The sequence below is a fragment of the Hirundo rustica genome, chromosome 6, assembly GCF_015227805.2.
Source record: "Hirundo rustica isolate bHirRus1 chromosome 6, bHirRus1.pri.v3, whole genome shotgun sequence".
Taxonomy (NCBI): domain Eukaryota; kingdom Metazoa; phylum Chordata; class Aves; order Passeriformes; family Hirundinidae; genus Hirundo; species Hirundo rustica.
In genome coordinates this window covers 42,294,774-42,320,718 of record NC_053455.1, presented here as the reverse complement: position 1 = coordinate 42,320,718, position 25,945 = coordinate 42,294,774, and positions in this window count along the sequence as shown.

Below are 25,945 nucleotides of genomic sequence, written 5' to 3'. Positions count from 1 at the left end.
TTAATCCAAATTGTTCCTTACAGACTCTTCACATTTCTTAAGTTTTCATTCTAACTAACTACCTTCTATTGTTATTTCCTACCACTGTCAAAAAACAGGTGTTTTTAGCAAATTTAAGAGTGGCACAGCCTTATGTCTTCTTTTTCTCCCACTCTTTCTTGGTAATCACTCCCTTTGTGGTGGTTTTCCAGTGCCAGGTGGCAAACCAGCTGAACATTTTGGAGGAGCGGGGTATATATGAAAGACTCTTTCAATAATACACTCCACCAAGCCAGCTCCATTTCATCACAATTGATGTATGAATTCATATAGGTAAACGAAAAGTCAGTTTAAACTTTTTTTTTTTTTAAATCTGCAGTTTTCTTTCTAAAAATTAATTTTAAACTATGAGGAATGAAGAACTCCTCTTCAAGGAGTCAGAAAGTATCTTTCACTGGTTCTTTTCAGCTGCCAAGGCTCTGCCCCAGACCATCTAAAATATTTGTTTTCTTGCTGTAAGAAATGTGATACTAAATTAATCTCTCACATTTATACACAATCTTCCATCTTTTTAGGAAGCCAAAGTACACTGAAAAAAATATAGGGACTTCATTTTGGACTTGTGGCAGCCTGGGACTTCAGAATATTGAACTTACACCTCCTCTTCTTGTTCTCAGAGAACATTTCCCTGTAGCAGACAATGAAAAAGAGATCTGAAGAGAGTGAGTGGGTGAAACATATGACTGCATTCACTGATGCAATGCATCCATTTAATGTGGCAGGCAGAAGGCAGCTGCTCTTTAATTTCTTGCAACTACTCTGAGCAGCTGATTTGAATGGGAAGTGACTAAATCTGTGTCTGGCCAAATGAAGGTCAATGTAAAAAGAATACAATTGCCCAACGCTTTGACATTATATGCATACAAAGATAACTACGATATTGCTTAATTTACAAAACCACTATTTAATAAGTCATATATATCTACTGGTAACTACTAGCATTTGTAATGGTTACCATAATATTAGGTGGCACAGTTTCTTTTGAACTGTTCTATTTTCTGTAAGAGGAATGGCATATGAAAGTGTTTGAGTCTTTTCTTGGGAAATTTTGTACTACAGGGATTGTCTGATGATTCAAGGCCATTTGTGATACAGAGACAAGAGCACCAGTAACTAGACAAATACGTGAGTCTAAATTTTGAATTGAAATGACAGTTGAAAAAATTAAACTGTCACCATCATATATATAATTTCTCACTTAGCTTCTTAGCTTGTTTTTTTTGCTAATGATGTTATTATCTTAAAAAAAAAAATATATAAAGTCTGACATATGTAGAAGTTTTTAACTCCTTAGAGTCTTAAATTTACCAAGATTTCCTATCCCATCTACCTGGCTTTTTGCAAGGCCTGCTTCTTTTTTGTTCACACTCATACACTGTATAAATTGTTGTATATATAATGCCTTCTTTTGAAAGATATTGTTTACACTAAGAAACTCATAAATTTAAAATATTTTTGTGCTATAGCTGATAATTAGGATCTAGAATGATAATGAGCACTAAAAATAGGAAGAAAGCACAAAATACTACATTACCCTAAAGTTTTGATCATGGATCATTCCTTTTCAATATTAATAGAATTCATGATTGCAGTTATAATTAAGAGTATTAAAATTTTTATACTTATCAACTGTGAGACTCGATGTCAGGTCAGGAACATTAAAGGATTATTTTTACCTTCTTCTTTGGTCTAGAGGCAGCTTCCAGCTCAGGAAATCGGGCTGGGAACTGTGTTTCAATGGACAGCTCATACAGCTACGCTGTGTGTTTCTTCCTAAATATTCTGAAATAAATGTTCTGCTGGTCTTCCTCTGAGAGAGGATCATGGTCTAGCCCAGTATGATAACCTATGCTCTTCTGAAGGATTTGGCATTAGGAGGTGCAGAGAGTGAAACAGCAGTAACCATTAGGTTGACAAAACCTTTGTTATTACTATAGAGGATGTGAGAGCAAAACAGAAGAAACTGGTTTTGTATAGATGACTCTATTAGACACAGTTTAGAACACTGTTTGTTCATCCTGAAATTATGTATGGAAAACACTGCTAAATAATTCTATTTGTTATTCCACCAATATAGTGTTTTTCTCTTAAGTGTTTCCACATTTAAATAACCTTATGAAATGCATCTACCTTTCACAAAAAATAGATTTGTGAATATTTTTTCTGCTCTGGTGTCCTATTAAAGCCCCAAGGGATGAGGCTTCTGCTTCTTCTCCTCACAGTCAAAAATGTTTCCCTTTTAGGAAAATTCTGCAATTATTCAACTTAGATCTTTCTTTTCTCAATCTAATACCTACACTTAGACACTCAGACATTTATAACTCATTTTTGTTGTTGTTCTTTATACTACTGAAATACTTGATCTAGCTCCCTCATAAGGAGCCAGGAAGCAGACTGGTGTATATGTTGAAGAATCCATATGGGCAATGGGGCTCGGGATTAAGGGAGGAGAAGTATATTGAAAGCACAAACACATTTTCTGCTTAACACTGGGCTCATCACTGTACCATCTGAATTAAACATTCATTCTAAAGCAAACTAAAGGCCATCAGCCTGTTGCCTATACCCAGTTTCTAGCTTAATTCATTCTGTTTATAAACTGTAGCCTCATGGTTTACAAGCAGAGAGTGTGTTAAATAAGCCTGATCTGTTCTCAATTTTTCTACCACTCAGGAAAACTTTTTTATTAAAATAAAGAAGCAAACTACTCACTTCACTTTGGATTATATTTTTGAGTAAATGCAATAGTCATGCAGAAGCATCTTTTAAACAAACGATTTAGTATCACTATTGCCAGCTTGTAACTCAACAGCGATATGTTTGTGTTTCTCAGGATACAGAACTTTCCTACTATTCTGGTGTCTGATTGAATTTGTCATGAGACGCTGAAGAAGAATCATTAATGTTCAGTGCAGCAAAAAGGAAACAGTTTGTGGTTACAAAGTAAAAACCTTTTTCTAATCAACTCGAAACCTGAACACCTCCAGAGTGCCCCAAGCTGTTTCTGGGAGAAATTAATGTCATCTGAGAAGCCAGGATATATGGTCACTTAGCTAGACTGAACTCTGAGACACTTCAGCTGAGCAGCCTGAGAATACTTTGCTATCTTTTTCCGCTACCTTGAGGCTTCCTTCAATAAAAAATCGATTTCAGTTTTTAAGTCTGTCAGCACATAGTTCTTTTATTTAGCAATGAAATGCACATAGTGATCTTTAAACTATTCTCATAAGGAATTTGGGGCTCACAGGCCTAAGCATCTCCCTACTAAAGGAAAACAGAATCCTGAAGTTATAGATTATATTTTTATAGTGTCAGATGGAATCTTTATTATTATTAGAAAAAGCAATTATTACAAACCAGTTGGAAATCACTTATCTACACAGTTTACTGCTGCTAAAGCAGCAAACAAGCTGTTAATTTTAAAATCTTGTAACTGTACAACATAAATACAGGGGATGTTTATATACTGCATAATTTTACTTTCCTTGATGTAAGTTTCCTTTTTCTTTTTTTAATCTGTTGTTCCTCATGACACAAAATAATTCCTCAGAATGAAGGTTACAATCTTTATGTGTATTTGGAGAGACAATGATTACAGTTAAACCTATCAGCTAGGTTGATAACAATGGCTGCAGGTAGTACTTCTGAATGACAAATTCAGAGGGCAGTCCTGGAGCCAAGTATAGCTCTGCTGAATCCCTTTACACTAAACAAGGCCATGCAGTGTCTTATATTATATTTCAACTATGATTAAACCATTGTGCATTTTGGTAAAGGATCCTCTGACTAAAATAACCTTTCCAGGTATTAGGAGACTTTGATTTTCTTTCTTTTACTAATGCTCCATTAACCTCCAACATCTGTTCTCTCTGTGCACAGTCAGCAGGTCCACTAATATCTCCCTGCTCTTCTGTTCTAGAAGGAGTAGTCATTTTTAATAAAGTTGCTATCCTCTCTCTCTCTGTCTCTCCCCTCTACAACACCATCCTGGTGTATGAGTTCATGTCGTGCCACAGGGCATCAGTAGTGCTGTCTAGGCACTGCTTTCACTTTGTTTCAGCACTTCGTGAAGCTGAAACTACAGGTCCATTAGAAACTTTCAGTGTGAACAGATGCCTCCAGCACTGAATGTGAAACGCTTTGGTTGCAGCCTAAGGCCATGGTCATGGATATTTGGCCAGATTTGTTAGTAAGTGGTAGTAGAAGTCAGAGACTTAGAAGCTCTTAAAAGTACTTTGTCTTATAAGTTGCATATTTCTTTCCTGATGATTCCTAGACTGCTGACAAAGTCATGCAAAAGTATTACCTCATCTGCTACCTAAGTAGTTTTTCCTTGAAGCTTAAGGCAACAGTTAACAGTTCACAGAACCACTGTGCACTGCATGAAAAATTGAAGGACATAATGATAATGAAGTCTGTGTGCTGGCAAATCTCAGATCTTTTGCATTCTGTGTGAGAAACAAGAGGCCTGGCTATGCTATTTGGCATGCTATGTTGTTGCTATTTCCAGAGCTGTATACTCTGTTGATGGTTTTAATTGCCTGTACTACCGTAATGATGACTGTACTACTAATACAATAGATTATTTGTATTCATGAAACTAAATAGCATCCATGGAAAATATACTCATATAAGTTACATTTTTCTCAGTTCTGAGGTAGATCATTCTCCAAGGATGGAAGCACAAACCATTCGGAGGAACTTCATAATTTCTAGTAAAATTTCATTTCATATTCTTGCTGTCCTGCTGTCATGGGTTAGTACAGTTTGGTTTTTTAGTTATAGAAGAATGTAGAATAATTCTCCAGGTCAGGACCTGGGAATTGCTTTAGAAAAGACAGGGACCTATCAGAGAGTTGGTTGGAATATTGGCATCTGTTCTGACCACTGCAAATTGTTGGCTACGACTTTGGGAAGTACCATATAAAAGCCCTTGATTTCCTGTAGGTGGGTCCTTTTCCTTCTTTCCTTTGGCCAGCGAGAGACAGGTAACATCGAGCTGGGCCTACTGCTCCCCCCTTTTGGAGGGGGAGCTGGCCTGAGGCCTGGCCGGATTCCATCGGCTCCCGGGTGAAGGGGGGGAAGGAGAGGTTGCTGCTTTACAACAACTACCTTCTCTAAACTTCCCTGGAGCAGGGAGAGATCTCTGCTGGACCCCTGATAAGAGCTATGGGCACCATTTAGGCTGAGGCCACCCTGATTTACACCGAGGGGTGGGCTGAGAAGGCATTTATGATCCTGCCTGGTTTTTTATGATTCCGGACTGCCTGAGTGCTCCAATCTCTGATATTTCTGTGAGTTCTTCCTCCCTCACCAGCAAGGCCTTGAACATTTAACACCACAAGCTACAGAGAGAGAGACAAAGACTCCGAGCAGATTTAACCCTTTCCTGGCAACATGAAGCTTCCAGAGCTTAGCCCTTCTCTGAGAGAGTAAGAAAGGACAGAGTGAACATAAAGAAAAAAAAGAGTATGAAGTCAGTAGAGCAAGAGTAAAAAGACTATTGAGACAGAGGGTTGAAGAGTTGGTTGTTCCATTCTTACTTGAGCCATGGAAATGAACTCTATATTTAGATCATTCTTTTAAATCACGGGAAAGATATGCATTTGGAGAGATGATTGTTTTCATTTGTGTGTGGATTTGAGCAAAGGTGTTTGTGATGGACTAAGTAATATTAATCTTATAAGATGCTTGAACAGAGATAAAGATGAGAAGCTCTCTGCCACCAGTGAAGAACTGAGAAGATATCTCTGTACCTTGAGGTGAAGAATCCTTTGCTTTGGAGTTATTCATCTTTAAAAGGTGACACCCCAGTATGCAAAAGTCTAAAACCTATGACCCATAAGCAGCTTGGGGACCTGCTAATGGGGGAGTCACAAAGGCAGGTTTCTCCGGGCAGTTGTTTTTGTGACAGTTTAAAACCCACAAGAGAACTGTTCTAGGTTGTCAGTGGGATCCATGACTCTTAAGAGAGACTCTTCCCCTAAAGAATTGATGAAAGACTATTGTCAGATAGTGAAACTGACTGAAAAGTACAAGTTTTGTCTCTTTATATTGTTTTGTAGGAAAGTTTACAGTTTGTAAAAAGAGGGAAGAATGTTTTTGGAGTTTCATTCTGTTTTGTTTTAATTCTTTTTTTCCAACTTTCTTTTTCTATTATTTTCGTGTGTGTTAATAAAACTGTTTGTTCATTTTTAAGGTTGAACCTGCTTTGTTTTTTTCCTAGTCTCTCTCCCACAGAAAGAGTAAGTACTAAGACCAGAATTTAGTGAACGTGAAACCACTACATTAATTGGTGTTTCTGCCTGGTTTCAAAATTAAAACTATTACACCTGCCCTCATTAGTTGCAATAAACCACAGTTCCTTAATGCCTATGAGAAGTTAGGGCTGTCTTTTAACATCTCATCTAATATCATCTAGGGAAATAGAGACTTAAAAAGACTTTCCTGCGACTCTGTTCTTTCAAGTGTCTTTTTTCCTCATAGTCTTGCACAAACATCTTCAGTTATTTTTTGGATGGTTGTCTATTAGCTATAAACTAGATTTTGACAACAGTTGACCGCAGATTCATCCAATTCCCTGTACTCTCTGGGTGATTTAGAGAGAAGATGAGATACCGGTGTAGAATTTTCTGAAGAAGTAATAAAAGAGAAATTAATCTGCCAGGTGAAAATTCTTTATTGTCAGCATTTCTCTGAACTAAAGGATTAAATGTATGCTGAATTTTAAATGGAAAATATGTTTACACAGTGCTGTGATTAACGACCACAGCAGTGCTCCATACTGTGTGCAGCTATGTGCAGCAGGCCATTTTTAAAGGATTCCAATAACCGTAGGCAACCCAGAGTTCAAATCTGACATCCAAACTTTGGGGTCCTTTGAGATCTGTATATAAAACAAATCTATATTCTTGAAAGGCCTTCTCTTTTTATAAGAGATCAAAAAAATACATATGTGATCCTGTAGGTAAACCACAGTACTCTGAGTTCAGTCAATTAGAATTTATTTCTGTTTCCTCTACAAAATTTCTGGATTACCCAAGGCAAATAATTTTTTTGTTTTCCAGTTGCCTAATGGTTAAAACAAGAAGATAGCATCTCTGTTTAATAGATGCCTTCTGAGATACTGTATCGACACACGGACTGTATGCAGTTGTTATCCAGGGCAGCAGTGATTGCCCTTGGATTCAGCCACGCTCCAGGTGCACATGGAGAAGGCGGCTTTGGCCAGTCTGGCAGCACCTAGTTGTAGGGCAAGGCAGGCAACTTGCTGGGCTGCTGGAGACAGCACTTCAGGGAGGGCTGTTGCCTGGAAACACCCAGGTGCCTGGACTGCTGTGCGACATCAGCATGCTGATCCTGCTTAGGGCACACCGTGGAACAACCTTAATTGCTACATGGATAATCCACCTAAAGCTAGCTTCTAATGCAAAAACAAGGACCAGTTCCAAATATACCTTGTAGTTTTAATATAACCTTAGAGTTAAATAGGCAGATTCACAAAATGAAGGTACATTGACTGGGAGACTTCTTTAAGCAAAAGACAGGAAAGTGAACATCCATATATGTGAAGATTGTCAGAGTCAGTGTTTAGCAGCTGATGAACCAGTCCAGGTGCAACCTCTGGCATGGGTGGAGGATGAGTAGGATTTTTGATGTATTTTCAGTATTTGATACAGTACTCCCACAAAAACGCAATTGTCTTTGAACTTGTTCCTTCTAAAGACCTGGAAGTATTTCTGGGAAGAAGTTTCTATGACTGAAAACAGTCTTCAATGGGGGATGCTGTTTTGCCAGATGGGGCATTGGCACTGCTCTGACTGATAATGCTGAGACCCTTAACAGATCTGCACTGCACATAGCCAGTGGCCAGCATCAATGTAAATCTAGATCATGCTTTCCACAATAAGTGCAGTTGTGGTTTTGTTGATTGCTACATTCTTCATGCATCCTACTGTTGCCCTACTCTTTTCAGCCTTCTGATGTTTTGCATTTTTGTAGTGGAGTTTCTCTTGGATTGTAACATAAACAAAGAAATGGTTTTCGCATTCCTCCCTGGAGGAGGGACAATTGATAGAGTTTTAGTTTGACCAGTGGGGTCGGAGAGGTGGCAACCTCATTCTCCAATCCCTGGCTATTGTCCAGAATCTATATAAATTTAGGTCGAGAAATAAATGCACCTTTTTGCTCTTTTGCTTTGACAACCTGACTATGTGAGTGTCGTTCTTTGTGTGTCTGTCTAGCGACATCCTACCTTAAGGATTCATTAAGGATTCTCCAGGGTGGGAAAAGTTCAGACAAAAAAGTACTGTTTGGTATAGCTTTTCAGGAAGAGTTGTGAAAATAATTGATTTTTTAATTCAGTAACTAAACTTTAAAACTCCACAACTTCTGATCTGAACCAAATGTGGCATGTTTTCTTTTTCTTATTTTCACTTAGACAGCTCCTGCCCTCTCTCTTGTTAGGAATTCCAGTCTATTTAGAATAAAAATATTTTATCTTTACAGTTGGCAACCAAAATCCAAACACTTCCAATTTCATTACCCTCTCTTCCATTAGCATTACTTTGTAATCAGATCAAATGCCATGGGGGAACACATTTTGACATTGCAAATAGTCTGGGGATGCTGAGTCCAGAAAGTTTGCTATTTCCAAAAAAAGAGGAAAAAAGAAGATAAAACAAATCCCCAAATCACTTAGCTCTTTTTAGAGTAGAAACTGTGAAATGCCTCTGTTGTACAGAGGAGAGAAAAAAAAAAAAAAAAAAAAAAAAAAAAAAAAGGAAAAAAAAAAAGCTGCAAATAAGTCTCAGGGATGAGCCTATACATCTGTCCTGTGTGCCCTTATCAAAATGCTGATGGTATGCTCCAGATATGCATCCTTTTCCTTCACAAGAATGCAAGTTCTGAAGACACCGAATAGATCTGAATCATCAGGGAATAAGTGTGATGAGAAAACAGGAAATAAACCAATTTTTTTAAGTTTTGTCTATCTCATCTCAGTAGCATTTTTAAGTCAGAATAGTCAGAAGAAAAATTCACATTGTTTTTAATAAAGTTTCCCCTGCCAACCTGCTTGTTTTCAAAGAACTAAGCAGAGTAATAGCAGTGACGAAAATTGGTTCCAGCAGTTTGTTATATCATAGCTTCCTTTGTTCAGGATGAAGAAATGGAAAAGGCACTAGCAGGAATGTCCTGCTTTCACTTCCCAATCCCTGGAAGTGGTTCTGCTCTTCCATCTGTTACAGTAGGTGTTTTCTGCTTGTTACATATGGATAGTACCTGACACCAGGCTCTTGGCAGCAATGCTTGGAGAATGGAGTTGACAAAGTGTCTTTGTAGCTGCTGAGGGATTGCAGACCAGAGGCAATGGTGAGCTGCAATCTAGCAAAATGACCTAGCACCAGGGCTCTAATTCTGCCTTTGCACATCTTTTACCCTTTTCTTTAATACTGCCTGTGGTGTAAATTTTTAATTTGGAAAGCTAGAATCATAAGCCTGGCAAATCCATGTACTAGATTCTTCAGAATAATTTTTCTTTGAGAAGGAGGAGTTTTCCAGAAAATGAAAATTGCTCTGTTGATCAGCAACCTTTACTTAAAAATATGCTTTTATTGCTAAGTTACTGCAAAACTCTTTAATTACTCTGGTATTAAAAAAATATAATAAACAAAAAAATTACTTCCAGTTATCAAGATTTTCCTCATGCCCTGAAAACAGCTTTCATAACCAAGTAAGACAAAATGATAAGTGAAGCAGCAGAATTCAGAACTAATTGTCTCCTAATTTTCCATAAGAGAAATGTTGGGATTTTTAAAATTTTTTCAGAAGGGAAGTGAGTGGTTAGACTCCAGGAAGTTATAAATACCTTCCAGGAAGAACTGCTTATTCAAGTAAATAGCTAATATTCTTCAGAAGAAACAGATGAATTGGTTACTGAATGTGCATTTATTAGGAGAATGTGCATTGATTAGGAGAACAACATAGGAGACATTCATTGCCCAAACCAGAAACAATCACTGCACACAGGATGAAAAAACAAACTGTCCTGCAAACGTGGTGATCTAACATAACGTAACACAATAATCAGAGAATGAATGAGTCTGTAATTCAGTTATACATGGATCCAAAGGCAAATCACTTTAGTCACTTGCCTATTCCTTCTTTTGTCACGGTATGACTAATTACTTTTGCTTATAAGAGGATTATCATTTGTAGACATTACTACTAGCAATCATTAAAAAAAAACCCAAAAAAACCCAAAAAAAACCCTAAAACTTTCCAGCAACATTGACATTATCATCCTCCAAGTCAAGCAACAGAGGGAAACAACATGTACAAGAGGTTTTCAAAGAAACTTCTAAACCTGAGGGATTAAAAACATACATAAAGGGAGGAGATACGTTCCCATTTTTATAGTTCATCTGATTTCAGGGCTTCTCTGCCTTTACAGGAGATCTGAACTTAGTCATAAAACTTTCTAGAAGCATGCTAATATTATGATTTCTCTGCTGCTTGCAGAATAGGGATATTTTTTAATTTTTTTTTCCCCAAAAAACAAAAAACAAAAAAACCCCAACCATATATACATATATATATATATAGTAGAAGAAAGTCCTCCTGGAAAGGCTCAAGTTGTATTTTCATATAGTACAGTTGATAAAATGCCTCATGTTTCACTTTCATTCTGATTTAAAACAACCAAACTTAAGAGTGGAACTGTTGGACACAAGGGTCCTTGTGGGTCCCTTCCAACTCATAATATTCTGTGATTCTATGGATTGCCAAAACATAAGTTTCTAAAAAGTTGCTTTAAAATATTTTTTTTAAATATATAGAAATAATATATACCTTTTTTTTTTTTTTTTTCCTAACAGCTTTCCAATTGAAAGATCTCTATGGTTAATTAGTATTTAGATAAATACAATATTCATTTCCATTACCTGATCTTCAGCTGGTAAAAGAGTATCTAGTTAGAATAAGGTCAGATGAAACTTGTAGAGGATGCTGCTCTCATCTATAAACAGTTTAGCCCACAGGTCTTTCCATAGTCCTGTTGGATGTAGGTACTAACATGCCTGTGATGCAAACAGCAGGAAGGAGATACAGGCACTTAAGCTGCACAAGGCGTGAGAAGAATTCTCAAAGTCCACTCCTGCACTGCTTTTAGAGAGAGAGGAGAAACAGGGAACAGAAAAATGTTTAATTATTTCACATTTAATTAAAAATGTTGTGATTTTACTTTGATTGACTTTTCAGACTGGTTCCTGTTTCCCAACCACTCTCACTCATTCACAGCAGATCAACTCCTGGCCTTGGTCCACACAAAGCTTGTCTGAAGTCAGTGTCACACTCTCTGTTGACTGTGGTGGGTTTTCTCATCCATACCTCTAAGAAACTGGTTTGTTTGACTCTTTGAAGGTTGTCATTCTTTGCAAGACAAAATATGAATGTCATCATGAGGACAACCTCCCTCATTTCTAAAATGAGAGACTGATAATATATGCTTCCAGAGATGACCGCTAGTAAGGCATCTAAAAGCAGGAATAAAGTCTAGGAAGATTTCATTTTCATTGCTTTTATTTATTCTTGAGGGGCAGAAAGAAATCCTTCAGCCTTTGAAAAGATCGGGGCAGATTGATGGATCAGGACTGAGGTAATTCTTCCTGAATAGGAAAAACAATGTCTGAACTGTTCTCTGGAGTATCTATTGTAAATGCTTAAAAATTAAGCACTTTTTTGAAGAATGATCTTAAAAGTTTATCTTTATCTCTCTTTCTTCTCATAATCTGCTGTCTATTTTTCATGCTTAGACTGAATCCCAAGGGCTTACTATATATATTCAGTTCACAGGAAATTTCATTTTCTTTCAATGCTAGACATCCCATCCCATTGTTTTGCCAGCAACACAGGCTACTTCTGTAAGATTCTGTATAGTATGGAATTTCCTACTGCTGTATGTGCATGAATCATTCAAACAGGAGAATATAGCAGTTCCTCCTGTGGCTCATTTATTTACACAAGTCAGAGTTTTGTATACCAGCAATACAGTGTATTATGTGCCTGGGAAAAAATCTTGGCAGAAGTGAATTACAAAAGCCATCCAAACCAGGGAAGTTTCTGTTCAGCACTTTGAAATGTGAACTCTCTGTGATCTACTCAATTTGTTCCAAGACTGAAATGCTTTCAAATGAAAAAAAAAAAACCTGCAAATGGAGCTCCAATCACTGTAAGTGGCAGCAGAGAATCATTAAGAATGATAAGTGGCGTATTTTTACAGTATATTTAGAGAATTCTTGAAAAAGCACAATACTTCTCAGCCTCCTTTATCTCCCATATAACTGCCAAGTCTTGCTGATGAGATTGCATGCTTTGCTATTCCTCCCTAGTGCAGTACTTTCAATGAAACAGCTTGAAAGTTTTTCTTCTACTTTGGATGTTGCCTGGGTAGAGCAGCAGCAGAGCTGTGACTACTGGGCAAACACGAAAAGGCACTTAGCTGTACGCTGGAGTTTCTCATCTGCTCACACTGGTCACATATGTCAGCACTGTATTGCCACGATCAAGCTAAAGTGAGGTTCCTTGGGATCTTCATGGAATAACTGACTGAACAGGCAGCAAGGGAGCTCCTGTGAGCCCTGGGATTGTGCACTGAGCTACAGTACTGGGTATTAGACCTTACAGACCATTTGTGAGGTAGCACACTAACACAGGATGTCCCACAAGACTGAGAAAGTTGCAGTAAAATGTACACCAGCCACAAAATAGACATTAATAAGATGAAATGAGCTGTAGGACTGCTAGACAGTAACACCTGGAAAGATGTTCACAGAACAGCGTTTACCATTGTAAATCCATATAAAAACCAAATATGTGAGCAAGCGATATACACTTCAAAAAAAAAAAAAAAAAAAAAAAAAGGAGAATCTGTTAAACATAACATCTCTCATAATTTGCTAATCTGTCTAACATTCTGTAGATGGCAGTGTGGGTAAACCATCTCTGAATTTATAATATTGCAGTGCTTGGCTTCTGTGCATATGTAAGACAGCAATATCTAAGCCAGCAGATAGACTTTGTCAGTAAGAAAACACAGGGCATTTTTGGAAACAGAAATCAACCCAGCACTCATATAGGAAAGACCTCCTGGGACATAACTGTTTTTTTAACTCCAGCTAGCTTAGATCCCAGTTGATTAGATCCCAGTTCTCACTTCCCCTTTTACAAATCATAACAAACCTAATTTTAAGTTGTCTGGGATACATCTAAAATTAATACTTGTACTTCTATGATGGCTTACAATGTTGCATCAAGCTGTAACTGTAGAATGGTTTCTGATAGCTGCTGCTCCCTTCCCATTGCTTGGGATCAAATTCAAGGCACAGCTCCTGAACTGTCTCTTTACATTTCTGATCTTGGGAATATTCAGCCACAGTTCATGGCCAGAGATCAAGTCCTCTCTTAGCAGTGGAGCTGGGATTTGCAGACACATCCATGGGATTCATAGACATACAGCTGGTGGGTCAGCCTAGACCTGACCAGATCCAGCACAGAAAAGAAAAATAAGTAGCTTTTGTTGAGTTTCTTTTCAGAACAATTCTGAGATCCTAAAGTATTGCCCTACACCGCTTTCCTTTCTGTACTGGGTTTAGCACTGACATGACAAAATGAAGAAACCTGATGCACACCATATATACAGACAGACATCAGGAGTCTGAAGTGAATGATTTAAAACCCTTTCTGTAATGTGCCTATATGCTTCAATAAACATAGACATTTTGAAAAGTCTAGAGACTTTTAAGCCTATCACCAAAATATGTATCTGAGGCAGAGACCAAGGGCTTGTTCTTAACTTCTTTCATCTGCCAAGTAAGAATCCTCATATATTTTGGGAGCAGCTCTTTGGACCCTAATCTTTAAAGATTGTGAAAATCTCAGATATATTTAGGGTCTAGACCAGGAGTCCAGGACCAGGCACTGGTCCAGCTATGAGGCAGTGGGAATGGGATCTTCAGTGGCCTTCAGCACTAGATGCTCATCCTAGGTGAGTTTCCATTGAATGGGGCTCAGCTCTGTCAGTGCTTCAGAGCCCCACAGCAGGAGGGGAACAGCTTTGGGTTGTGCTGGCCTGGACCCTGCTGCCAGGCCCCCAAGAAAATGTGCTCAGGGCCCTGCCCCTCAGGTGCATTTCTGGAAAAAGTCAATCCTAAGGTAGTCCTTATTTTAAATTAATGCTGACCTGATGTTGATTTATCAATAAGAGCAATAATTCTCATCCACCAAGCCATCATTGATGGAACTCAGTGTAAAACATCCTCTTTTGCAATATAAACACAGATTATGAAATCCTTTTAGAGGAGAACACATTCATAACATGCAGTATGTGTGCCTGCAATGAATTGATCTATAATATTTAGCAATGATGATTGATTTGTACCCAGAGGCAGGAGACAATTCATCAGTTTTTGTATTGCCTTATGTAGCACCTCCATCCTATTCATGTCAAATTGTCAGACAGAATAAAAATGAGAACTTTTGGTGCTCAAAAGATAGAAATACTTTCCATTGCCTGAATGCTGTTTTCTTTACTGATTCTTTTTTTAAAATGGACAAGCTCATATATTTAAAATGAAATGGTGAGCTGAGGATTTTGAACTTCAGCAAATGGAACAGCTATTAGAACTGGCATATGCTACCTACAAAAGCAGGATCCAAGTTCCCCAAAAAGAGTCATAACCTGAGACATGAGGCTTATGCTCTTATCTAATGAAAAACATTAAGGTGACAGCACAATCCAGACTTCCACTTTCCATTTTGATTTAAAGTTGGCATATTCATCAACCCAATGTACCTTGTGCATTTATCCCTCACTGACATTCATTTCATTCTAAGGAAATTACACATTTCACAAAAGTCAAACCAGATCCACCAACACTTCACATGGCATTTGCTTTTACTACACAAAACCTGCATCCAAAGTTGACCTCGGTTATAATGGATCCTTGGCAGGTCAAACTTACTTGTTCCATGGGGAATGGACGCTGCTTTTCCTACAGTCCAGTAGTAGGACTGTAATTGAATTTAGCTGCTACGTTTCTACTCTTTATTGAATTAAACCTCATTAATATCACATGCTTTTTTATTGTTTGCAATATTTAATTTTTGTGGTAAGTATTCATCTAATAAAAAAAAAAGTTACAAATTTGTCTCAAGTTATTTATCTTCAATATCCAGCAGCAAAGGTTTTCAAGTATGTTCAAAGAACAACTCAGAACACAAACCTACTCAACAGGATATTTTAGAATAAAGATCTATATATATACCAACCTCTTCCTGTTAGACATTCATTACATGAACTGTTTATCAGAAAATCCATTCCTTTTCCCACGTGATTTTCCCATGATCCATCCATCTGCCCTTTTTCCTTCAGCAAACTTCCTAGCCCTATCCTACAAATTTTTTGTACTTATTTTCTTAAAACATTCTCTGGTTTATCTAGGTGTTATTTTGGTTACTAGGTATCTAGTTGCTCACCTCTTCATACCTGCCTGACCACATGGAGTTTTGCAAAGGGGAAGTACCAGAGCGGTGACTTACTGCAGTGGGGGTCTTCTGCCCACTTCTGGATAGGTTATGTCATGCCAAGATGTCCCCTCCTCTCACTTCAGCTCATGGCAGACTGACCAGAGGTATACTTGTACACTCCCTGCTTTGATTCCAGGTAGGGTTGTCTCAGGCACCTAACATGGTCCAAATTCAAAGTAGGTTTGCTCTTCAGCACACACCTGTTCAGAGGGAAGGTGTCTGATCGGATGAATCTCTAACGTCAGCTGAAGGCTTAAGTCAAACTTGTTTGTGATGCCTCTGTTCTTTTAAATATAAGTAGAAATTAAAAATACAATTAATTTTGTTATGCTCAGAAGTTAACTCAGCAGGAAAATATTGTAGGTATTTTAGTAAATTCTTAGTCATTCCTTCTGAGCATCAAGATCTGTATCTCCACACTGTGCTTGCTTGGCTGTGACTGACACTCAGCTCACAGACCCTGGAACTGGCTCCTGGTAAGCATTAAAAAGAAAAAAAAAAACCAACACATTTTTTTTCTATATTCAGATAAGATTTTAGTCTTGCTGTCTTTAATTTTCTAATAGCCATCTGCTCATAGGACTTGTTGAAATTGCTGGGTCAATCATAAGTACAACTAACGGGTTGTTTTTTTTTTTTTCTTTTAAAGACACACACACAAAAAATAAATCAGTAAATTGACAGTTTAATGAGATTTACACTGATGCCCTCTTCATTTCCTGTACAGAAAGGAATTTTAATGACACCTGCTAAGGCTCTATGCCAGAGTTAATCAATACTAAATATACAAGTAGAAAATAAAAACAGGTCCTAAAATTTTCAGTTAACATCATGCAAAGTGCAATGCGAACAGAAGCCTTACCTCATTATTTTAAAGCTGAAACTTAACTTCTGACTACTCAGATATTTAAAGACTGTGGAGATCTATCCTGTGGATAGATTCCCAGTGAAAATATCAAATGAATAGTTAGTTTTGATGTGATAAATAATGACTTTGAAAAGTAATACTATGAGATATATGAAAAGTAATACCATAGTTCATATGGAAAGTAATATGGGTTTTCTTCTCAAAATAAACAACAGAATTTATCTAAAGAAAATTTCTGTTACCTAGTGACATTCCTTTTATATTCAAGTATTTGTTGAATACTTGAAGTTTCTAATGACTTTGAGAAGGAGTGGGGATGTAGCCCCACTGTCCTTTATTTGATTTAACTGTATTTAATGGTGCTTGTTTAGCACAATTACTGAAAGTGTGGTTGTAATTAAATTAATTATACACACCCAGAATGTGTGCATTTTAAAAACAGAATTTGTTTTTCTTTAGAGTGAATATTTTATTGGTTTTGAAACATGGCAATGATATGATACATAAAACTGTTACTAATGAGTGTTTGAGATCTCTTGATCACTTTAAAAAATAAATAAATAAACAACCAGGCAGGACATCACTAAAAACCAGATGTAATATAAACAGCACAATAGAGTTCATTGGCAAGGTTCACTGTACTGCTTACTAGGTGGTTAAGGCACACCAAGGAAAAAAGGTGTTACAAACAAAATCCAATCAATCAATCCAAACTGAAATTAACTGAGAACCCTGTGTATGTGTGTGTGTGTGTGCATGACAAAAGGATAGGAAAGGCAAGGATTAAAAAGGAATACAGCCTAAAAGCTTTGCAGCACTCAAACTTAAAGTACTTAAGCTTAACAATTTAGCAAATGAACCAGACTTACCAGCATTTCACTTAGCTGATAACTTAAATTAAACGTTTTTTCAGGCCTAACTTACTTAGATAGCTAAAGTGCTTAAACATCTAAGAGAGCAGCATTTCTCCCATATTTGGCATAGCATTTGCACACTTGTATGCACACAGACATAAAAAGTCAGTGCAAGGTTCCTGTGACAAATTCCCCTGGACGGCAGGGCAATGCTCACCTTGGATGCCTTTGTGTCCCCTGAAGGGCCGAAGGGTTGGGCCTCGAGGAGTGGGGGTTTCAGCCCAGGGTCCATCGTCGTTCAGCAGCCTCTGGGTACAGCAAACAAGAGCTCTCTGGCTCGAGGAGGTGACCCCTCAGAGGGACGGGGTTGGTCACCCACACTGCCGTCCAGGAGAGCTCCAAGGGGCTCATTTTGGATCACTGTCCATAGGCCGCAAGCCAGGGCCTGAATCATAACAATGTTTCATCCTGGCCACGGTTTGGGCACCTTTCTTTAGTGCAAGAACAAAGATGTTACGCCATTCAGGCAAGAAAAGGAGTTTCCGAGGCTGTTCATAATAAAAATCCCCAGGAGCTCGTTAGGCAGCAGCAGTTTTTGGGAGCAGACACGGGTGTTTCTCAGAAGCTCAGAGCGCTGAGCCCAGGCGCTGCTCGCCAAGGCCGAGGCCTAACGAGCGCTTCTGAGATCCTGGTGCGGCCCGGAAGGGGAGGGGTGATGCACCACCATAAAAACAAAACCTTCTGTAGCAAGTTGCAAATATGTCTGACTGGAGTTTATTTCTAGCTACTTACACTAACAATTTAGCTGCCTTTTACTGTTTACTTTAGAAGAAAGCAAGTATAGATTGTCTGCGGGGATGGGGAATATATGATTGTAAGTACCTGGAAAAGTACCTATTAATTTTTTATGATTGTAGTAAAAATTTGGATTCTACTTATATTTCTCCTGATTGATTTACAAGAAAACTAGTTCATAGATGCATGTTTATATCACTGCATGCTCTGTTGTAAGTTTTTTAATTAATGTGAAAACTGTCCCTAGCTAGGTTCAAATCCATTCTAAACTGACTTCTATCAACAAATAGTTCCTCTTATTTGTTCTCTGTAAATAGTTCTTTCATAATGGCAATGACTATAAGATTGACTTGGATAAACCATTAGATCTAGAGCACGCATAGAAGGTAGCTCTGTGATAAAATTCCATGGATTTATTCAGAAAGGCTTCAGATATTTAATAAGGATACAAGTTCTCAAAAACTTGTAAACACTTGTATGCAAATCTGATGTACTGATTTTTCACTTGTTACAAGTGAAAAATCAGTACATCAGACTTGCATACAAACTGGAAATTGGTTCTATAATTATTAGTTCTTACTTTTCTTATACTCATGCATTTTTTTAAGCCTGGAAATTCATCTAAGTACAGCTAGTGACCACAGAAATCAAGGCTTAGGACCAGGCTGACCCAACTTTCATACATCAAAGAGGAAACAGATAACTAAGGTTCAAAGATGCCAACAAATGACTGAATAACTTGTCCTTTTGTGGTGAAGTTGGGATAAACTGCCCAGTACATCTCACATTGTAAGCAATCTTTTTCTTCCAAGATTATATCATTAAGCCATACAGAAAAATTTAATTTTTCATTCACAGCAAGTCATATTTGGTAAGCATTGTACAAGACATAGTCCATACAGTCATTTCCTCTGGTTCAATCTTCTGCTACTTTTTAGTCCAGAATGATAACAAGTTGTTTACATCAACTAGAAGAAATATACCCATTATGCATATACAATATACATATTACCCATGCAGGGCTGGCGCTTCCTGAGTTAAGTCTTGCAATTTATATCATGTTCTGGGTTTTTTTCACAAATAACATCTTCCATCAAACTGACAAGTCCTTTTCTTTAACTCTCTTCCATAATAAATATCCCATCTCTTAAATCTGTTTTCATTAGCAAAAACATGGGTCAGAGAGAAAGCGCTTCTATGTGGGCAGAAGACACTATCATTTTCTTTAGCTGTTATTGAAAGTTTTTATTTGTGTTTTTTACATCACTTCAGCATATTGCATCTTATTATGACTGACAGGTCTGTAATGGGATCTTTTGCTGTCGTCATCAGGTTTCAGAAAAAAAAGACACGTTTTACTTATTTTTACCTGTAAGCATTTGTCAACATTGGACTTACAAATTATTGTGTATCTTTCAGCTACCAGTTTCTTGCTAGACATAAGTAACTATTGTCTACCTTGTAACTGATCCAGTCTGGATTGTTCAGTTTTCTGAAATTATTTTATCTGTTTAAATCTTTAGTGAAATTCCTGATTATCTGCCTGGAAATTTCCACTTACACAAGGAGTATGGTGTAAGGTTTGTTTTAACTAACTCCAGGTTTTACTTTCTTTGAAATTATATGAAGAACATTAAATGTTCTCCTTTCTAAATTTTCATGTCTTCAAGCAGAGAACAATGTATTAGGTATAAGACAAAGGTATTTTAAAATTTTATATTCAATTAATAGAACCAGCAAAATAGTGTAAAAGCAACAAGACCTTTTGCTTTAAACAGTGTAATTAAAAGTTAATTACCTGACAAATAGTAAGTGATGTCAAAGAATAATAATATATTAAATGACAAAGCACAATATCCAATTACTAGAAAGCAGTTAACCCTGTTAGATAATAATTGTAATCAAACACACAAGTGGTGTTTTATCAAAAAATTTTAAAAAAAAAATTTAAAAAAAAAAACCCACACAAGTTAATTTCAAACACTATCTCAAAAGACTACTTTTGCAGACTGGAGAGAAAAAGGCAGGTGACATACACTGCACTGAAAAGTGTCATTGTAAATACACAGACAGCAGGCTGTATTACCATACAGAACACTTCAAGTGAGTAGATGTGAAATCAGCTGGGAAAGAGCTGAGTATACTGTGCATTTCCAAAAAGATAAAAAATATCAGAATCCTTGCATTTTTGTCAAAAGTGAGAAGAAAAAAAAAAAAAAAAAAAAAAAAAAAAACAACAAAAAAACTTAACTACTGGAGAAAGATAAAGCAGAGAACAGGCACACATAATTCTACCTTATTTACTTTCTTCTATGTGAGCTAAAACTCTTCAACTTGGTTTTGGATTAGATTTTGTAAGCAAAAGAAACAGGATCAACTATTTGGTCAATGTTTTATACGTCAGGCTACTCTAATGCTCTGAAAAGAAGTGAGTCCCCACCTGTCATCAAGACTTGATATGAGGCTGAGAAGCTCTCCAGACCCTTTTAGACAGCCAATGCTAATGGCAGTGGGATTACAACCGCAACCTGCTCTCCCTTTTTCTCCCTAGAAATATATGTTTACTGTTGAGTACAGCTTGCATGTTCATTTTCAGGCACTAATGACTTCTGAAACAAAGCTAAGATTTTGCATGCAGTTGATATTTGTAGTTTTGTTCAAGGGGAATAAAAACATATTTAAAGAAACCTTGGCCCACCTCAAAATTTACAAGGTGATTGCTTGGATGGGTAAATTTACCCAGGAATGTAAAGGTTTGAAAATAAATTCAATTTTTTATGCATATGATATAATAATGTAAATGCTTTGTAGTGTAAATGCTTTGTAATAAAAATGCTTTGTAAGGTAAATGTTTTGCTTATAAAAATATGCTCATGTAAATGGTTTTTCCTTACTTTTGACAGTGGTTGGTTACATAATCCTCCCAAAGGCTTTTTTTTTGCCACATTATATGCACAGGAAAGACTTCTGGGGCTGACATGCACAGTGAAAGGCTCCCTCAGCTTAAAGGTAATAGTACAAATATAACCATAAGATTGAAAATCTTTCTGTTATAGCCCTTTGATTAGATAAGATTTTAAATTAAACTAGAATATAAAGGTTGCTTGTTTCCACAAAAAAAAAATCCCAACCAAATAACCAAACAAAACTTCCACCAATATATGTGTCTTTTCCATACCATCTCATTCCCAGTTCATTCTAGTAAAAATTTATTTTTGGATAAACTTGCTGAACTGGTAGGTTCAGCTGACAGTGATAAAAATATCAAAAAAGAATACAGGTGCTAGAAACTAATATAATAAATGAAAATAGAAGATAAAACCCTGTTTCATGGTACATGTTTACTATTTTGAAAAATCACAGTTAAACAAGCAGCATGTGGGATTATCTGGGGGAAGCCAGGAAGCCACAATTAATATTGTGTTAACGCTGTTAAATGAGAAGTGTTTGTCTCCTGCGTCTTTCCTACAACTCAAAAGCTTTTATAGCTCATGTAATGTTCAATTAAATATCAAAACACAACAGTTCATGCTGTATTTTGAAATCACTTACTTCAGGTACTTTGATAATGTATTATGTCATATGATGGTGCAAAATGTCTGAAATTATTTTTCTCAGGAACAAAGATTTTTTTTTTTTTTTAATTACAGAAAATTTTGAAATTATTTAACTCTGACATATGTTCAAGTGTGACTTCTGAGGAATAGAATTTCACCTCCTCACAGCCTTTACCCCTTGAGTGATGAACCTAAGGTACGTTATTTTAGCATGTGTTGTTCCATCTGACTGGTTAGATTTTAACTAAGTTCAGAACTGTTTTGCCCATACCAGCTATCTACCTATCATTGCTGAATAAATAAACACTAGAAAGACATATATAATCTGAAGGTGGCTGGCTGACTACCCCTTTAAGCTTCTTGTTTAGAAGGGCAAATCCATTTCCACCTGGATGTGCTGATTGACACTAAGCTGGCTTCTGAAACATTTAACAAACTAAATTATTATTTCTGATCAGTGTTGCAGGTGTGACCAAACCTTACAAGTATCTTGCATCTCGAGACAAATCTCCATGAATTACAATTTAGACTTTAATCTAGAACTACAAAACCAGATGTATAAAATCTTCTGTCAATTCAGATTATTTTTTCTTCATATGGCATAAAATCTCCCTTTCCCAGAGAATCCTGTCAAACTAGGAATGTGAAAAACTATTTTGTACTGTTTAATTGATTTGATACTTCACCAAATTAGTTCCTGTTATTCCTTAATTAAAATGGATAAAATCTCTTTATGTAGGTTTCTGTAAAAGTGACATGAAGAGCTTGACAAAACTCAAGATGAATTTGTTAGCTATTTCAGTGTTAAAGCTCTCCTGAGGAAGCTGCCAGGAGCCAGCAGCTCATGTGACAGTGGCTGATGAGACCTGGGCAGGACCAGGAGTGATAGGAGCCATGGCCCCTCACAGAGCTAAAAGAAGCCCATAGGCAGCGTTAGTGACTAGTGTTAAATCCAGCTGGCAGACAGTCACAATGGTGTTCCCTGGGGCTCAGTACTGGGGACGGTCCTGTTTAATATCTTTATCAATTACCTGGACAAGAGGGCTGTGTGCACCCTCAGCCAGTTCACAGATGACCACGTGGGGCAGGAGTACTGATCTGCTGGAGGGCAGGAAGGCTCTGCAGAGGGATCTGGACAGGCTGGATGGTTGGGCTGAGGCCAGCTGTGTCAGGTTCAACAAGGTGAAGTGCTGGGTCCTGCACTTGAGTCACAACAACCCCATGCACTGCTACAGGCTGGGGAAGAGTGGCTGGAAAAGTGCCCAGTGGAAAAGGACCTGGGCGTGCTGCTCTACGCTCAGCTGAACAGGAGCCAGTGTGTGGCCAGGTGGCCAAGAAGGCCAATGGCATCCTGGCCTGGATCAACAACAATATGATCAGCAGGACCAGGGCAGTGACTGTCCCCCTGTACTCAGCACTGGTGAGGCTGCGCCTCAAGTCTTGTGTCCAGTTTTGAGCCCTTCATGACAAGAAGGACATTGAGGTGTTGAAGCATTTTCAGAGGAGGGCAGTGGAGCTGGAGAAGGGTCTTGAGCACAAGACTTAGGAGAAGCAGCTGAAGCCGGGGATGTTTAAAGTGGGAAAAAGGAGGCTGAGGGGAGATATTATCACTCTACAACTGCCTGAAAGGATGCCATGTTGAGGTGGGGGTTGGTCTCTTCTCCTGTGGAAATGCCTTGGCTTTCGGGGTGAATAGGGTAGCTCAGCATCCCAGCGCTGCCACAGGAGTGGGGAACTGTGCTCCTGCAGCAAAGCCTTAGGGTGCAGAACCTGTAGGAGCGGAGGCACACTCCTTGAGCCTTTGGAGTCCACAAGGACCAGGACCAAGGATTCGAGGAGACCTTCTTCTCTCGGGTAAATCCATGTGTTCATTGTGAATGGATCCACAAGGGAAGGAAAGACCCGGAGCACTAATGTGCAAAGGGTTTTTATGCAGGGGGTGTAACAGGGGTAGATACAAACAATTAACCATTGGGATACAGCTAGGGAGGAGGAGAGGAGAGGAGAGTACAATTTGGGAAACCAATAGGGTTATTCTATGGGAGGGATTGTGTTTAGAGTCTGGTGGGGTTTCAGAGGATACATAACAGACATAGAACTTTCTGGGTAAAAGGGATAGGTTTTACAGTAACTGACAGGGAGTTTAGTCAGGGTTTAGGTGATGGACAAGGAAGGTGCTGGAACAAAGGGTGTGGAATAACTATATAGGGAGCAAAAAGGGAGTATACAAAATCTGGGGTAAGCCATTAACACATGAAATATAGGGGAAGCAAGAACAAACCATTCCAACAGAATACAACATTCTCCCAGGCAAAAAAAAAAAAAAATATATAGGATAAGAGAAAATGGCCTCGAGTTGCACCAGGGGGGATTTAGATTGAATAGCAGGAAAAAAATCTTCAAGGAAAGGGTTGTCAAGTATTGGTACAGGCTGCCCAGGGAAGGAGTGGAGTCACCATTCCTGGAGATATTTAAAGACTTGTAGACGTGGCACTTAGAGACATGATTTAGTGGTGGACTTGGCAGTGTTGGGCTAATGGTTGCAGTTCATTATTTTAGAAGTATTTTCCAACTTAAATAATAAGATTTGTTGAAGAATACATTTAATGCATGTAGACTTCAGTGTGCTTAGACTGCATACATTACAAGAGGGTATACAATCCCAGGGATTGCATTGTTTGAGGCTGCTCCTCAGAGGCATCAGCTCAAGCTGCTTCTGTGTTACTACTCTGTGAATAAAATGATTTAAGGAATGTGACGTCTGAGATCCTGTTATGGGAACCCGAAAGCTGAGCTGGTAAGGCAGTCTTGTTTGACTGTGTGAGTGTGGGCTGTGCAGGGAGGGACTCAAGCAGGGCTCCTGTCAGGTCACTGGAGCCACCTGCTGCAAAGGGGCTTCAGTCCCAGCAGTGAATGTGTCTGGTGGTGGAGTGTGACCGCTCTTGAGTGCTCCAAAGTGCTCCTGAATGGCCAGACAGAGAATTCCTTCACAGATCCTTTGATGCAGGACCGATACCACTGCTTCATTTCATACTTGGGGTGATTCTCATCACATGTCCAAGGTAAGCATATAAAGCTTACGCAACCTAGTACAGTTTTGATTTTTGAAATCGACTGCTCTGTTCCAAAGCTGAATGTTATTTTAAATTTGGGAATGCTGCACACTCCTCCAGGAGTAACACAAGAGTGTTGTGTTTTCTCACATAGATTTTACTTTCACCATCATCACATTTGTAGTGCTTAAACTAAAATAAGTATGATATGTTTGAAAACACAGGTAGAAATCAAAGCAATCTACCAATGTAGAAAAGGATAAAACATGATAAAAGAGACCTAGGAGCACTATCTGTCATTCACTGGAGCACTGAACATTAAAACACCCATTAAATTCACACTGCATCATGACAGCAGGTGGCCTTCATTGGTAAATCTTGGTCTTACTTCTTTTCTCAGTTAACGTGCTTTTGTTTCTCCTAGTTCACTAAGTCATTCAGGATGACAGGAAGTAAAATTCTAACTGGTTTCATTCAAGATATATAAAATTCAATCAGAAGACTAAGAAACTATTCTCAGTTTAAATGAATTGTCTTGTATATTGTTTTTAGGAAGCCAGGTTTTTTAGAAGCCATCTTTACCATTTCTAGAACTTGGAAGTCTCTACCTTTTTTTTTGTATTTAATCTGAAATATCTTTAAGTGAATTTTTTGGAACTTGCCTGAGTTTCCTTCCAGTTGCCAATGTTCCCCTACCTCCAACATGAACAGCCACATAATCTCAACATAGTTTTTCTTTTACCATTGGTTTCTGGATTTGCAAAGTTCTAAGAGTCAATAAATGAACATCCATAAAATCTTTATGTGGGAGGAGTTATATAAAAATGTAGCAATACATATCTGTTTTACATAGTGAAAGGTATGATCATAAACATTAACATTCATCTAAGATGCAGATAAAGTGAATAATAAAAATAGAACATCCTAATTCTGTACACAAAAATGGAACAGTTCTGGAAAATGTTCCTGGCATTGGGTTATTAACTTAATATCAAAATTATTCACACTTTAATAAGATGATTAGTATTTTCAAGCAGAAGCAGGTTGCTACGTAACAATTCTTCACACAAACAATCTTACTTGCAGAAAAATACATTATTATTTCTGCCAACTCCTTTGCAGAACAAGGTTAGTAATTACTTTTTATCTACAGTGATCCACAGAAACATGAAAATTAATGACTTTTTATTCTGC